This window comes from Pseudophryne corroboree, chromosome 5, assembly GCF_028390025.1.
Source record: "Pseudophryne corroboree isolate aPseCor3 chromosome 5, aPseCor3.hap2, whole genome shotgun sequence".
Lineage (NCBI taxonomy): Eukaryota > Metazoa > Chordata > Amphibia > Anura > Myobatrachidae > Pseudophryne > Pseudophryne corroboree.
Window position 1 is genome coordinate 477812304 of NC_086448.1, and position 17157 is coordinate 477829460.

Genomic DNA, 17157 nt, shown 5'->3' on the forward strand with positions numbered 1-17157 from the left:
TGAGTTTACCATCCCATGATTCTGCTAAACCTGACGTTAATAACTCCTGTGCTATAATATTGTAGGGACTTTCAGTCCACCCTGGGACGGTGATTTGCTCCGCTCCAGCCTTTTTTCCCTTACGAAACATCCTTACCGTGCTATGTTGTTATATATAGGCGAAAACTTGGCAAACTGTCAATTGACAAAACTTTGCACAGAGGTAAGTCTGGCCAGTACCCTCCACTGTACAAAAGCGTTTTACACTATCAGTATCCTACACCGAGATATAAGAAAACATAGATCCTGCCGACTACGCCAAAAATGTCTTGCTGTATAGAACTAGGGTGTGTGAGATTGCTCAATACATTCTGCGCTCACTGTTGCCCAGAACAGGCTTACACTTTAATGCAGCAAAACAAACAACACTTTTATGTCTCTATAGTAAATAATTTATTAGTTCTTATAGTATTTTCGTCAGGTATTAATACATAATCATAAATATAGGTATAATATCAAGAAACTACATCAATATCTTACCAAATATTGTAGCATCACTTGAGCACTCTGGATCGGGGAATCTCAGGACGATCGTCTCAAGGGGAAATTCGGTATTCACACGCAGCACGTCTGCTAGCGTCTCAGGTGGATTCCGAAATTCCCCTAACATTCCCCGTCCTTTATACAAAACTAAAAACACAATCTATCCATATGTGGGTACATTCCGGGGGTTCTGAAACATCTTATCAAACTGAAAATAACAACACGAGTCCTTGTCTATAACAAACTGAAAATAACAACACGAGTCCTTGTCTATTCTAAGAATCCTTCTTCTAGCATGAGACAAACACCCTTTCATAAGACAAACACCCTTGCTATTCTCTTGTCATTATATGGCATAGTTACTGCGGCACAAAATGGAAGTCAGTCAGAAAACCCCACTCTCACCCTTTCATATCACACTCGTATCACAAACGGCCCTTGACTGATTCCAATTATAACGCATAACTTGCCATTACAACCTTTTGTCGTTTACAACATATGCGGTAAAATACCACACAGTCCAAATAGATAAAATTATTATTATTATACACAGTATGAGAACAGTATGTATCAGAAAATTTAGCATATTGGATGCAGACGGAGAATATCCAGTAAACAAGTCCCACCAATGATGAGAAGTTGCATCCTGGACATCAGAACCAATTTTCTGTAATTGATCAGCAATTATTGTTGTTGTCACTTGATGAGTTACAATAGATTGATTTAGATATTTGATATGATCTTCAATAACTTTGGATTGTTTCATAATTGTATGTAGTTTATCTAACTTCAAATCCCATTGGGGAATACTTAAATTTTGTGGACTCCAATATTTTGTAACATGTTCTTCACGGTCAGCATACAATATAAATGTCTCATTTTCCCAGGTTAAGGAACTAACATTACTAATACATCCGGAAAATGGAACTACCATTCCAGGTATGGCTGGTGTATCAGTTACCAAACATACTTCTTGTGGGGCTACCTCCATCATCATTGTATATGACAAAGGTAAAACTATCCATTTACATAAATTTACTCCATTCTCTAATAAGCAAGGTTCATAAACTGCAGATTGTACTCTACATATCTTGCCTTAAAAAAGTGGGTGTACAAATACTCAAATCATGAGTTCTATTATTCTCATCTATATATTCTCCTTTCATAGTGGGGAACCAGTACCATTCTCCACCAGATGGTCCTAACAACAAAGGCATTACAATATATTTACACATTTGAATAACTTTGGTTACATTATACATAGTTAAAATACCTTGGCATATGGTGTCATTACAAATCATTTTAGCAAGCTTCCAAGTGTATCCAAGCGTCCCTGGACACACTTGTATTAAAAATTGTTCTCCATACTTGTTCATTTCCGGTCATTAGCATAGTTTGCATAACGCCTTTTTGTTGTTGCTCATACATAGTCTGTAGTGTACAGACGGTCCAATTTATAAATTTAGTAATGTTGGTATCAAATCCAACAGCAAAATCATTACTAGCATTAATTAGCTGGTTCATTAAAGTATCTATTCCAGCCGATATTTTGGCTGGCTCAAAAATAGTAGGCATCCATTTTGCTTGTAATGTAAGTCCGTCATTTAATTTACTACCGGCGCTATGCATCCTATTGGCTAATGTTTCAATATCTATCCCATTTAATACTCCTGTTAGAGTACCATATCCTCCCAACAATGTATCATACCAGGCACGTCGTTGCCGGGATATACATTGTCTATTATTGGGAGGGAAAACAACTTGTGTGACTAACACAGTCTTTTGAGCTTGTGTACCTACATTTTCACATGTAGATGGTAATCTTTTAACATGTCCAATATCGATTTGTGATGCATTGATGTCAATAAACATTAAATCTTGTGCCCACCACGTTCGATTTTTTATCTCAGTAGCATTATGACATACCAAAATTAAAACGTCTTTTACAGCTAACCGAAATGTGGTTGCTCCTTGTTTAGAACAATTCTTATATTCTTTATTCTTCTCTTCTTTAGGGAGAAATCGGAACCTATAAGGTTTGGAGCAGCAACTTATATTTACTGCAGCATTAATTGTGATATTGCCTTCTGACTGATGTAAGGCAAATGTAGGTCGATATCTGTTTCTTTGTGGATCAGGCGGTCCAGCCCACATCGTTCCTGGAATTGTTATATTTACTATATTAGTACAGCGCTGATTGGCCTGACACGTGAAATTATCTTGGGTTCTTGGTATGGTGGCATTGTTCCATCCCCACCGTACAGTATGCAACTCTCGTTTCTCTATCTTCAATCCAGGTGTCAATGTACTAGAGGGGACGACCAATAATACAATTCCAAGGATTCCAAGACTGAGCCTCACGACAATCTATAGGTACAAAATCAGTGTAAGTTACTCTCGCAAATAACATTTTTTTTGAGGTACATATTCCCATTTCTCTTGTCCTGGTTTCATTATTAAGAATACTCTGTCTTTTCCCACAGCTATAACCTCAGCCGGTTCAGGCGGCCCTTGAGGCTTCTGTACCCAGATTTTTGCTCCTACATTCACAGTGTTAGATGAACCAAAACCTTTGTCTCCTCGAACAGTAAGTTCGGTTGGAGCTTCTCCCAATTGGATAGGCTCTATCAAAAATGGGTATTATTAACAATTGTGCCACCCGGTCCCCTTCACAGATTACGCAGGGGTCTGGGCTCAAATTCATCACAACTATTTTAATTTCTCCTTGATAGTCGGGGTCAATTACTCCTCCTATCACTATTATTCCGTTCTTGGCCATACTAGAACGGGTTGACAACTGTCCATAATGATTAGAAGGCATTTTGCAACCTATCCCCGTAGGTATAACCTTAATCCCATAAGGAACAATAACATCAGGGTTTATAGCATACATGTCCAACCCTGCCGACATGGGCGTAGCTCTGTACGGTTCTATCGCCTTTTCGTGAATTTTCCAATAAATAAGGCTTTCTACTTTATGTGCTGCCTTGATTGATAAATTGGGGGTCAACATCCTCATCAGAGGAGTTGTGGATTCTGTCAATGGTCGGTTATTTATTATCTGTAAAGCTTCTGAGATATTATCTCTCCATTGCCCAAACTTATCAGATCCATTAACTTTTTTCAGAGTGGATTTTAATAATCCATTCATTCTTTCTATTAACCCTGCCGCTTTCGGGTAATAAGGTATGTGGTACAACCAACCACTCAATATTATGCTCAAGAGCATAATTTTTTACTTGTTGTCCTGTAAAATGGCTACCATTGTCTGTTTGAATCTGTAAGGGCATACCATAATATTGTACTATAATCTCAAGTGTCCTAATAGTACTCCATTGTGTAGCAGTCTTACAGGGGAAAGCTACCATTAATCCTGAGTATGTATCTACTGCTGTACATGCAAATTTACACCCTCGACTTTCTGGCAGGGGTCCAATAAAGTCCATCTGCCAGATTTGTCCAGGTAACTTACCTCTTCCAATATGACCCATTACAGTATGGGGCACTTCCCTCTTTTGGGAGTGTTGACACAAGGGACACCGTAAAATCACAGATTTCACAATGTCCAATGTGAGGGGAATACCCCTTTCTTGCGCCCACCTGTAAGTTGCCTTTTCTCCCAGATGTCCACTCTTTTGGTGTGCCCAAAGGGCTGTACCCTGTAACCATGATTCCAATTCCTTCGTCTCTCCTGCCACTGGCTCCTGAGATGACTTAGCAATGGCGGCTTGTGCATCTGCTTGTGAATTAAACAAACGTTCAAGTGAGTCTAATGGTACATGTGCATCAACATGGAATACAGTTACTTTTGTTTGTTTAGTGATAACTTCAATGTCCTCTCAGACTTCCTTTCCCCATAACTCTTTCCCATGAATTTGCCAATCATGTTTCTTCCAGCTCATCATCCATGTGGCTAATCCATTGGCTAATGACCATGAATCAGTATAAATATTACATTCACCTCCAATTTCCTGTCTAAGGGCCAAATATACTGCAAATAATTCGGCATATTGGCTACTCTTTCCTTCCCCTTCTATTTCTAATGTTTTAGACGTGCGGGGATTAAACGCAACTGATCTCCACTTCCTTCTTCCCGCAACATAACGTGCAGATCCATCTGTAAACCATGTGTGACATTGAGATTTGTTGCTTAACTCAGAATAAGGTTTACCCCATTTTACTGGCGATTCTTCTAGCTGTTCTTTAGGAGAAGCTGTACTCACTCCATCTACTGGAATATCTGCAATTTTTTCATGTAAGGATGCCACACCTCCCTCTCCCTGTTTTGCCCTTTCTGAAATATACCATTTCCATTTTATAATACTCTGTTCTTGGGCATGGCCTATCCTATTTGACTTTAGATTAGACATTATCCATTGCATAATTGGTATGCGTGGTCTCATCAATACAGAGTGTCCTATTGTTAACTGTACAGTATCCACTAATGCCCAATAGCAAGCTAGTAACTGTTGCTCCAAAGGAGTGTACTTCTCTCCTGCATCGGGTAATTTTCTGTTCCAAAATCCTAGTGGCACTCTCTTGCCACTTTGCTTTTGCCACAGTGACCAAGTAGCATATTGTTCTTGTGCTGATACATGTAATTCTACCTCTCCATCTTCCATGGGCCACAAATCTACTGCTTTTTGAATTGCTTGCTTGGCATCTTCAAATGCCTGTTGCTGTTCCTCCCCCCAAGTAAATGCATATTTCTTGCGTGTCACCTTTCGCAAGGGGGAAAGTAACTGTCCGAAATGAGGAATATGCTGCCTCCAAAAGCCAAACAGCCCAATATAAGATTGGGTTTCTTGTTTGTTTTTGGGGGTAGGGAAATCTAGGATCTTCTGCCTGGCTTTAGGGAGGATTTCCCTATGTCCTTTATTCCACTGTATCCCCAAAAACTTCACCGCTTGTGCAGGTCCCTGCACCTTGGCGGGATTAATCTCCCACCCTTTATTTTTCATGTGTTTTATTAACAAGTCTAATTGTTCTTTGACCTGTTCTTCAGTATTTCCTTGAATCATTATATCATCGATATAATGTGATATCTGCATATTAGCTGGTAACTTGAATTCATCTAAATGTTCCCCTACTACTCTCTGGCAGATTGTGGGACTGTGTATCCATCCCTGCGGTAATCGGCAAAAAGTGTACTGCCTACCCATCCAAGAGAAGGCAAACTGGTCCTGTGCCCTCTCTTCTATAGGTATTGTAAAGAACGCATTGGCCAGATCTAGTACGACATACCAGGTCCCTGGATGCACCTGTATTTGTTCTATAATAGTTATTGTGTCCGGTACCGCGGCTGTCAATGGGGGCGTATATTTATTCAGTTCTCTATAATCCACAGTCATGCGCCAGGAGCCATCGCTCTTTTTCACTGGCCATATCGGATTATTCCAAGCAGTAGTGGTATATCGTACCACCCCTGTATCCATTAATTCTTTAATGGTTTCGCTTATTTTCCTGATGGCCCCCCGGTATCCGATATTGTTTCATTGCAATTAATTTAGTTGCAGGTGGGACATGTACTGGGGGCATTTTTACTTTTCCCACCACAATAGGTCTGGCCTGAATACAATTACTTCTGACTCCAAAACTAAATTTTCCTGTATCTAAATAAAGGGTCAGTCCTTTTAAAACATCAATGCCTATAATATATTCTCTAATGGGTACTATTAGTACTCGGCATTTCTTAATAGGTAAATTTCCTATTTTTAGAGGTATTTCCACCTGTACCCCTTCAGTTACTCGACCCCCCAACCCTGCAATTTTAATTCGGGGTCCTTTAAATCTATTGGGATTTCCATATATTAGGGTAGCCTCCGCCCCTGTGTCAATTAACGCGGGGACCTCTTGTACATTGCCCCGTGACCAATGGATTCCTAATCTGACATAAGGTCTCTCATCATGACGAATCCATACAGGGGCTTGGCTGGCTACCTATGCATCACCCTCTGAATCTTCCTGTTCCTCTGGAGGAGCAGTAGGCTTCAAACGTGTTGCTACTTTAGCGGCAATATCCTCCCAGGGATATAATCTTTCAAACATCTCCCAGTCAGGCAATTTTCCTCCCTTAATTGCTTTTTCTTGATCCCTAAATTCTTTTACCTTTTTTTCACTGGTATTCCCTGCAAAAGCAATTTTCTTGCCTGACAACATTTTTTGCTTATACAATTTCCATAAATAGGGAGTATCTTTCCCATCTATGGTTTCTTTATCTATTCCTGCTTTCAAAAGAGCTTGGAACATTTCCCGTCTGGATACTCTATTATCTGCATTGCCGGTTTGTCTGTATCCCTGTTCTCCACTCCCTCCTCTAGTGTTTGACTCTGCTCTATCCCTATTCCATTCTCCCATGTCCTGTAATTCCCGCATCTTATCGATTACATCTTCCCATCTTTGATCTGTCATAGAAATTAATAATGTCAGAACCACTGGCTTATATGCTGGGGGAGCTGTCTTCACGAGCCTAGCCCGAGCTGCTACTGAAACCCTTCCTTGTAAATATTCAGCGGCTTCTTCTAAAAGCACAGCGGCTTTCATAGCCTCTTCCTTACATCGTTGAACACACTCTCTGAGGGTTGTCCATGGTTTGTCAGAGGTAGGTATCTCATCAGTGTACCGGGAATTTACCCCGTATGCAACCACTGTTAAGAGATTAGTTTGTACTTGAGCATTACCCTCTCTGGCGAACCATAACTGTGCGTCCCTCATAATTGTCCTATCTTTGGATAGAGTTCCAAATTTTGCAACATCTTGTCTATCTACATCAACCCCTCCAGCGCCATCCTCTACCAAACGGACCAGCCAGGTAAGGACGCCTTCCCCGGGGCGTTGTGAAAATTTGGTCAATAGTTCCATAACTTAATTTTGAGTGAAATCTTGCAGTATCATTTTCTCTTTGAGGACTGCCTGCCCTCCACCTTCTGCAACCTTAGTTAATTGCCTGCGCGAGACAGGACAAGCATTTGCCCCAGGAGGGTCAATGACAGGATTGGGAGGATCCCATCCCCCCTTGTCCTCTTCCTCCTCCTCACTACTACTATCCCATACATCACCATCCCATGTATCGGGATCCCATTGAGGATCGGCAGAAGCAATAATTGCTCGTACTTTTCGGGTGTTTACCCTTCCCTTTCTTTTTTTATATTTGTTCTGGGCTACTTTAACAGCAGCCTTCTCGGCAACAATCTGATTTTTCTGGGCTTTTTCTGATAACATCTGATTGCTACACTGTAACAATCCTATCTTTCCTTGTTGTTCAATTACTGTTTGTTCTATATCTAAATAACGTGATTGTAACTGCTCATATCTTTGGTGCATTTTACGGTATGCTGATACTAGTATCCAGCACCGTCTTCCCAGCGCCATTACATCACCTGCCTTGGCAGGGACCCCCTCAAGTACATATACAACATCGAGGGGTTCTGCATTCTTGAGTTTACCATCCCATGATTCTGCTAAACCTGACGTTAATAACTCCTGTGCTATAATATTGTAGGGACTTTCAGTCCACCATGGGACGGTGATTTGCTCCGCTCCAGCCTTTTTTCCCTTACGAAACATCCTTACCGTGCTATGTTGTTATATATCGGCGAAAACTTGGCAAACTGTCAATTGACAAAACTTTGCACAGAGGTAAGTCTGGCCAGTACCCTCCACTGTACAAAAGCGTTTTACACTATCAGTATCCTACACCGAGATATAAGAAAACATAGATCCTGCCGACTACGCCAAAAATGTCTTGCTGTATAGAACTAGGGTGTGTGAGATTGCTCAATACATTCTGCGCTCACTGTTGCCCAGAACAGGCTTACACTTTAATGCAGCAAAACAAACAACACTTTTATGTCTCAATAGTAAATAATTTATTAGTTCTTATAGTATTTTCGTCAGGTATTAATACATAATCATAAATATAGGTATAATATCAAGAAACTACATCAATATCTTACCGAATATTGTAGCATCACTTGAGCACTCTGGATCGGGGAATCTCAGGACGATCGTCTCAAGGGGAAATTCGGTATTCACACGCAGCACGTCTGCTAGCGTCTCAGGTGGATTCCGAAATTCCCCTAACATTCCCCGTCCTTTATACAAAACTAAAAACACAATCTATCCATATGTGGGTACATTCCGGGGGTTCTGAAACATCTTATCAAACTGAAAATAACAACACGAGTCCTTGTCTATAACAAACTGAAAATAACAACACGAGTCCTTGTCTATTCTAAGAATCCTTCTTCTAGCATGAGACAAACACCCTTTCATAAGACAAACACCCTTGCTATTCTCTTGTCATTATATGGCATAGTTACTGCGGCACAAAATGGAAGTCAGTCAGAAAACCCCACTCTCACCCTTTCATATCACACTCGTATCACAAACGGCCCTTGACTGATTCCAATTATAACGCATAACTTGCCATTACAACCTTTTGTCGTTTACAACATATGCAGTAAAATACCACACAGTCCAAATAGATAAAATTATTATTATTATACACAGTATGAGAACAGGATGTATCAGAAAATTTAGCATATTGGATGCAGACGGAGAATATCCAGTAAACAAGTCCCACCAATGATGAGAAGTTGCATCCTGGACATCAGAACCAATTTTCTGTAATTGATCAGCAATTATTGTTGTTGTCACTTGATGAGTTACAATAGATTGATTTAGATATTTGATATGATCTTCAATAACTTTGGATTGTTTCATAATTGTATGTAGTTTATCTAACTTCAAATCCCATTGGGGAATACTTAAATTTTGTGGACTCCAATATTTTGTAACATGTTCTTCACGGTCAGCATACAATATAAATGTCTCATTTTCCCAGGTTAAGGAACTAACATTACTAATACATCCGGAAAATGGAACTACCATTCCAGGTATGGCTGGTGTATCAGTTACCAAACATACTTCTTGTGGGGCTACCTCCATCATCATTGTATATGACAAAGGTAAAACTATCCATTTACATAAATTTACTCCATTCTCTAATAAGCAAGGTTCATAAACTGCAGATTGTACTCTACATATCTTGCCTTAAAAAAGTGGGTGTACAAATACTCAAATCATGAGTTCTATTATTCTCATCTATATATTCTCCTTTCATAGTGGGGAACCAGTACCATTCTCCACCAGATGGTCCTAACAACAAAGGCATTACAATATATTTACACATTTGAATAACTTTGGTTACATTATACATAGTTAAAATACCTTGGCATATGGTGTCATTACAAATCATTTTAGCAGCTTCCAAGTGTATCCAAGCGTCCCTGGACACACTTGTATTAAAAATTGTTCTCCATACTTGTTCATTTCCGGTCATTAGCATAGTTTGCATAACGCCTTTTTGTTGTTGCTCATACATAGTCTGTAGTGTACAGACAGTCCAATTTATAAATTTAGTAATGTTGGTATCAAATCCAACAGCAAAATCATTACTAGCATTAATTAGCTGGTTCATTAAAGTATCTATTCCAGCCGATATTTTGGCTGGCTCAAAAATAGTAGGCATCCATTTTGCTTGTAATGTAAGTCCGTCATTTAATTTACTACCGGCGCTATGCATCCTATTGGCTAATGTTTCAATATCTATCCCATTTAATACTCCTGTTAGAGTACCATATCCTCCCAACAATGTATCATACCAGGCACGTCGTTGCCGGGATATACATTGTCTATTATTGGGAGGGAAAACAACTTGTGTGACTAACACAGTCTTTTGAGCTTGTGTACCTACATTTTCACATGTAGATGGTAATCTTTTAACATGTCCAATATCGATTTGTGATGCATTGATGTCAATAAACATTAAATCTTGTGCCCACCACGTTCGATTTTTTATCTCAGTAGCATTATGACATACCAAAATTAAAACGTCTTTTACAGCTAACCGAAATGTGGTTGCTCCTTGTTTAGAACAATTCTTATATTCTTTATTCTTCTCTTCTTTAGGGAGAAATCGGAACCTATAAGGTTTGGAGCAGCAACTTATATTTACTGCAGCATTAATTGTGATATTGCCTTCTGACTGATGTAAGGCAAATGTAGGTCGATATCTGTTTCTTTGTGGATCAGGCGGTCCAGCCCACATCGTTCCTGGAATTGTTATATTTACTATATTAGTACAGCGCTGATTGGCCTGACAAGTGAAATTATCTTGGGTTCTTGGTATGGTGGCATTGTTCCATCCCCACCGTACAGTATGCAACTCTCGTTTCTCTATCTTCAATCCAGGTGTCCATGTACTAGAGGGGACGACCAATAATACAATTCCAAGGATTCCAAGACTGAGCCTCACGACAATCTATAGGTACAAAATCAGTGTAAGTTACTCTCGCAAATAACATTTTTTTTGAGGTACATATTCCCATTTCTCTTGTCCTGGTTTCATTATTAAGAATACTCTGTCTTTTCCCACAGCTATAACCTCAGCCGGTTCAGGCGGCCCTTGAGGCTTCTGTACCCAGATTTTTGCTCCTACATTCACAGTGTTAGATGAACCAAAACCTTTGTCTCCTCGAACAGTAAGTTCGGTTGGAGCTTCTCCCAATTGGATAGGCTCTATCAAAAATGGGTATTATTAACAATTGTGCCACTCGGTCCCCTTCACAGATTACGCAGGGGTCTGGGCTCAAATTCATCACAACTATTTTAATTTCTCCTTGATAGTCGGGGTCAATTACTCCTCCTATCACTATTATTCCGTTATTGGCCATACTAGAACGGGTTGACAACTGTCCATAATGATTAGAAGGCATTTTGCAACCTATCCCCGTAGGTATAACCTTAATCCCATAAGGAACAATAACATCAGGGTTTATAGCATACATGTCCAACCCTGCCGACATGGGCGTAGCTCTGTACGGTTCTATCGCCTTTTCGTGGATTTTCCAATAAATAAGGCTTTCTACTTTATGTGCTGCCTTGATTGATAAATTGGGGGTCAACATCCTCATCAGAGGAGTTGTGGATTCTGTCAATGGTCGGTTATTTATTATCTGTAAAGCTTCTGAGATATTATCTCTCCATTGCCCAAACTTATCAGATCCATTAACTTTAATCAGAGTGGATTTTAATAATCCATTCATTCTTTCTATTAACCCTGCCGCTTTCGGGTAATAAGGTATGTGGTACAACCAACCACTCAATATTATGCTCAAGAGCATAATTTTTTACTTGTTGTCCTGTAAAATGGCTACCATTGTCTGTTTGAATCTGTAAGGGCATACCATAATATTGTACTATAATCTCAAGTGTCCTAATAGTACTCCATTGTGTAGCAGTCTTACAGGGGAAAGCTACCATTAATCCTGAGTATGTATCTACTGCTGTACATGCAAATTTACACCCTCGACTTTCTGGCAGGGGTCCAATAAAGTCCATCTGCCAGATTTGTCCAGGTAACTTACCTCTTCCAATATGACCCATTACAGTATGGGGCACTTCCCTCTTTTGGGAGTGTTGACACAAGGGACACCGTAAAATCACAGATTTCACAATGTCCAATGTGAGGGGAATACCCCTTTCTTGCGCCCACCTGTAAGTTGCCTTTTCTCCCAGATGTCCACTCTTTTGGTGTGCCCAAAGGGCTGTACCCTGTAACCATGATTCCAATTCCTTCGTCTCGCCTGCCACTGGCTCCTGAGATGACTTAGCAATGGCGGCTTGTGCATCTGCTTGTGAATTAAACAAACGTTCAAGTGAGTCTAATGGTACATGTGCATCAACATGGAATAAAGTTACTTTTGTTTGTTTAGTGATAACTTCAATGTCCTCCCAGACTTCCTTTCCCCATAACTCTTTCCCATGAATTTGCCAATCATGTTTCTTCCAGCTCATCATCCATGTGGCTAATCCATTGGCTACTGACCATGAATCAGTATAAATATTACATTCACCTCCAATTTCCTGTCTAAGGGCCAAATATACTGCAAATAATTCGGCATATTGGCTACTCTTTCCTTCCCCTTCTATTTCTAATGTTTTAGACGTGCGGGGATTAAACGCAACTGATCTCCACTTCCTTCTTCCCGCAACATAACGTGCAGATCCATCTGTAAACCATGTGTGACATTGAGATTTGTTGCTTAACTCAGAATAAGGTTTACCCCATTTTACTGGCGATTCTTCTAGCTGTTCTTTAGGAGAATCTGTACTCACTCCATCTACTGGAATATCTGCAATTTTTTCATGTAAGGATGCCACACCTCCCTCTCCCTGTTTTGCCCTTTCTGAAATATACCATTTCCATTTTATAATACTCTGTTCTTGGGCATGGCCTATCCTATTTGACTTTAGATTAGACATTATCCATTGCATAATTGGTATGCGTGGTCTCATCAATACAGAGTGTCCTATTGTTAACTGTTCAGTATCCACTAATGCCCAATAGCAAGCTAGTAACTGTTGCTCCAAAGGAGTGTACTTCTCTCCTGCATCGGGTAATTTTCTGTTCCAAAATCCTAGTGGCACTCTCTTGCCACTTTGCTTTTGCCACAGTGACCAAGTAGCATATTGTTCTTGTGCTGATACATGTAATTCTACCTCTCCATCTTCCATGGGCCACAAATCTACTGCTTTTTGAATTGCTTGCTTGGCATCTTCAAATGCCTGTTGCTGTTCCTCCCCCCAAGTAAATGCATATTTCTTGCGTGTCACCTTTCGCAAGGGGGAAAGTTACTGTCCGAAATGAGGAATATGCTGCCTCCAAAAGCCAAACAGCCCAATATAAGATTGGGTTTCTTGTTTGTTTTTGGGGGTAGGGAAATCTAGGATCTTCTGCCTGGCTTTAGGGAGGATTTCCCTATGTCCTTTATTCCACTGTATCCCCAAAAACTTCACCGCTTGTGCAGGTCCCTGCACCTTGGCGGGATTAATCTCCCACCCTTTATTTTTCATGTGTTTTATTAACAAGTCTAATTGTTCTTTGACCTGTTCTTCAGTATTTCCTTGAATCATTATATCATCGATATAATGTGATATCTGCATATTAGCTGGTAACTTGAATTCATCTAAATGTTCCCCTACTACTCTCTGGCAGATTGTGGGACTGTGTATCCATCCCTGCGGTAATCGGCAAAAAGTGTACTGCCTACCCATCCAAGAGAAGGCAAACTGGTCCTGTGCCCTCTCTTCTATAGGTATTGTAAAGAACGCATTGGCCAGATCTAGTACGACATACCAGGTCCCTGGATGCACCTGTATTTGTTCTATAATAGTTATTGTGTCCGGTACCGCGGCTGTCAATGGGGGTGTATATTTATTCAGTTCTCTATAATCCACAGTCATGCACCAGGAGCCATCGCTCTTTTTCACTGGCCATATCGGATTATTCCAAGCAGTAGTGGTATATCGTACCACCCCTGTATCCATTAATTCTTTAATGGTTTCGCTTATTTTCCTGATGGCCCCCCGGTATCCGATATCGTTTCATTGCAATTAATTTAGTTGCAGGTGGGACATGTACTGGGGGCATTTTTACTTTTCCCACCACAATAGGTCTGGCCTGAATACAATTACTTCTGACTCCAAAACTAAATTTTCCTGTATCTAAATAAAGGGTCAGTCCTTTTAAAACATCAATGCCTATAATATATTCTCTAATGGGTACTATTAGTACTCGGCATTTCTTAATAGGTAAATTTCCTATTTTTAGAGGTATTTCCACCTGTACCCCTTCAGTTACTCGACCCCCCAACCCTGCAATTTTAATTCGGGGTCCTTTAAATCTATTGGGATTTCCATATATTAGGGTAGCCTCCGCCCCTGTGTCAATTAACGCGGGGACCTCTTGTACATTGCCCCGTGACCAATGGATTCCTAATCTGACATAAGGTCTCTCATCATGACGAATCCATACAGGGGCTTGGCTGGCTACCTATGCATCACCCTCTGAATCTTCCTGTTCCTCTGGAGGAGCAGTAGGCTTCAAACGTGTTGCTACTTTAGCGGCAATATCCTCCCAGGGATATAATTTTTCAAACATCTCCCAGTCAGGCAATTTTCCTCCCTTAATTGCTTTTTCTTGATCCCTAAATTCTTTTACCTTTTTTTCACTGGTATTCCCTGCAAAAGCAATTTTCTTGCCTGACAACATTTTTTGCTTATACAATTTCCATAAATAGGGAGTATCTTTCCCATCTATGGTTTCTTTATCTATTCCTGCTTTCAAAAGAGCTTGGAACATTTCCCGTCTGGATACTCTATTATCTGCATTGCCGGTTTGTCTGTATCCCTGTTCTCCACTCCCTCCTCTAGTGTTTGACTCTGCTCTATCCCTATTCCATTCTCCCATGTCCTGTAATTCCCGCATCTTATCGATTACATCTTCCCATCTTTGATCTGTCATAGAAATTAATAATGTCAGAACCACTGGCTTATATGCTGGGGGAGCTGTCTTCACGAGCCTAGCCCGAGCTGCTACTGAAACCCTTCCTTGTAAATATTCAGCGGCTTCTTCTAAAAGCACAGCGGCTTTCATAGCCTCTTCCTTACATCGTTGAACACACTCTCTGAGGGTTGTCCATGGTTTGTCAGAGGTAGGTATCTCATCAGTGTACCGGGAATTTACCCCGTATGCAACCACTGTTAAGAGATTAGTTTGTACTTGAGCATTACCCTCTCTGGCGAACCATAACTGTGCGTCCCTCATAATTGTCCTATCTTTGGATAGAGTTCCAAATTTTGCAACATCTTGTCTATCTACATCAACCCCTCCAGCGCCATCCTCTACCAAACGGACCAGCCAGGTAAGGACGCCTTCCCCGGGGCGTTGTGAAAATTTGGTCAATAGTTCCATAACTTCATTTTGAGTGAAATCTTGCAGTATCATTTTCTCTTTGAGGACTGCCTGCCCTCCACCTTCTGCAACCTTAGTTAATTGCCTGCGCGAGACAGTACAAGCATTTGCCCCAGGAGGGTCAATGACAGGATTGGGAGGATCCCATCCCCCCTTGTCCTCTTCCTCCTCCTCACTACTACTATCCCATACATCACCATCCCATGTATCGGGATCCCATTGAGGATCGGCAGAAGCAATAATTGCTCGTACTTTTCGGGTGTTTACCCTTCCCTTTCTTTTTTTATATTTGTTCTGGGCTACTTTAACAGCAGCCTTCTCGGCAACAATCTGATATTTCTGGGCTTTTTCTGATAACATCTGATTGCTACACTGTAACAATCCTATCTTTACTTGTTGTTCAATTACTGTTTGTTCTATATCTAAATAACGTGATTGTAACTGCTCATATCTTTGGTGCATTTTACGGTATGCTGATACTAGTATCCAGCACCGTCTTCCCAGCGCCATTACATCACCTGCCTTGGCAGGGACCCCCTCAAGTACATATACAACATCGAGGGGTTCTGCATTCTTGAGTTTACCATCCCATGATTCTGCAAAACCTGACGTTAATAACTCCTGTGCTATAATATTGTAGGGACTTTCAGTCCACCCTGGGACGGTGATTTGCTCCGCTCCAGCCTTTTTTCCCTTACGAAACATCCTTACCGTGCTATGTTGTTATATATCGGCGAAAACTTGGCAAACTGTCAATTGACAAAACTTTGCACAGAGGTAAGTCTGGCCAGTACCCTCCACTGTACAAAAGCGTTTTACACTATCAGTATCCTACACCGAGATATAAGAAAACATAGATCCTGCCGACTACGCCAAAAATGTCTTGCTGTATAGAACTAGGGTGTGTGAGATTGCTCAATACATTCTGCGCTCACTGTTGCCCAGAACAGGCTTACACTTTAATGCAGCAAAACAAACAACACTTTTATGTCTCAATAGTAAATAATTTATTAGTTCTTATAGTATTTTCGTCAGGTATTAATACATAATCATAAATATAGGTATAATATCAAGAAACTACATCAATATCTTACCGAATATTGTAGCATCACTTGAGCACTCTGGATCGGGGAATCTCAGGACGATCGTCTCAAGGGGAAATTCGGTATTCACACGCAGCACGTCTGCTAGCGTCTCAGGTGGATTCCGAAATTCCCCTAACATTCCCCGTCCTTTATACAAAACTAAAAACACAATCTATCCATATGTGGGTACATTCCGGGGTTCTGAAACATCTTATCTAACTGAAAATAACAACACGAGTCCTTGTCTATTCTAAGAATCCTTCTTCTAGCATAAGACAAACACCCTTGCTATTCTCTTGTCATTGTGTGGCATAGTTACTGCGGCACAAAATGGAAGTCAGTCAGAAAACCCCACTCTCACCCTTTCATATCACACTCGTATCACATGTACTAAGCCTTGGAGAGAGATAAAGTGGATGGAGATAAAGTACCAGCCAATCAGCTCCTGTCATTTTTCAAACCCAGCCTATAATATAATAGTTAGCAGCTGATTGGCTGGTACTTATCTCCATCCACTTTATCTCTCTCCAAGGCTTAGTAAATAGACTCCATTATTTGTAACAAGCCCCAGTGCTTTAGCCTACCAAACACCAACTACCACCACCACCAATTTTGCAACTAAACACTGAAAAGCATGAGAGGACATGGGCTGTTATTCGATGTCTCCACTGTACAGCTGGCCACACGCAGGCCCACCCCGCCTGTGGAGCTGCGGCCCAGGATTATTGATCA

The 17157-nt window shown here is 40.7% G+C and overlaps 2 long non-coding RNA genes across 4 annotated transcripts; both read right to left on the reverse strand.

Moving 5' to 3' along the window:
- Positions 1-2439: 2439 nt before the first annotated feature.
- LOC134927885 (uncharacterized) lies at positions 2440-8976 on the reverse strand. Of its 2 annotated transcripts, none has more exons than XR_010177764.1 (3): positions 8478-8976; positions 4123-4258; positions 2440-2889 (listed from the first exon to the last, which is right to left on the reverse strand). It is a non-coding gene; the product is annotated as an uncharacterized LOC134927885 (long non-coding RNA). The 2 variants fall into 2 exon arrangements; XR_010177765.1 differs by having other exon boundaries at positions 4123-4261.
- Positions 8977-10395: 1419 nt separating this feature from the next.
- LOC134929142 (uncharacterized) lies at positions 10396-16665 on the reverse strand. Of its 2 annotated transcripts, none has more exons than XR_010178320.1 (3): positions 16435-16665; positions 12080-12215; positions 10396-10846 (listed from the first exon to the last, which is right to left on the reverse strand). It is a non-coding gene; the product is annotated as an uncharacterized LOC134929142 (long non-coding RNA). The 2 variants fall into 2 exon arrangements; XR_010178319.1 differs by having other exon boundaries at positions 12080-12218.
- Between the last annotated feature and the right edge of the window lie 492 nt (positions 16666-17157).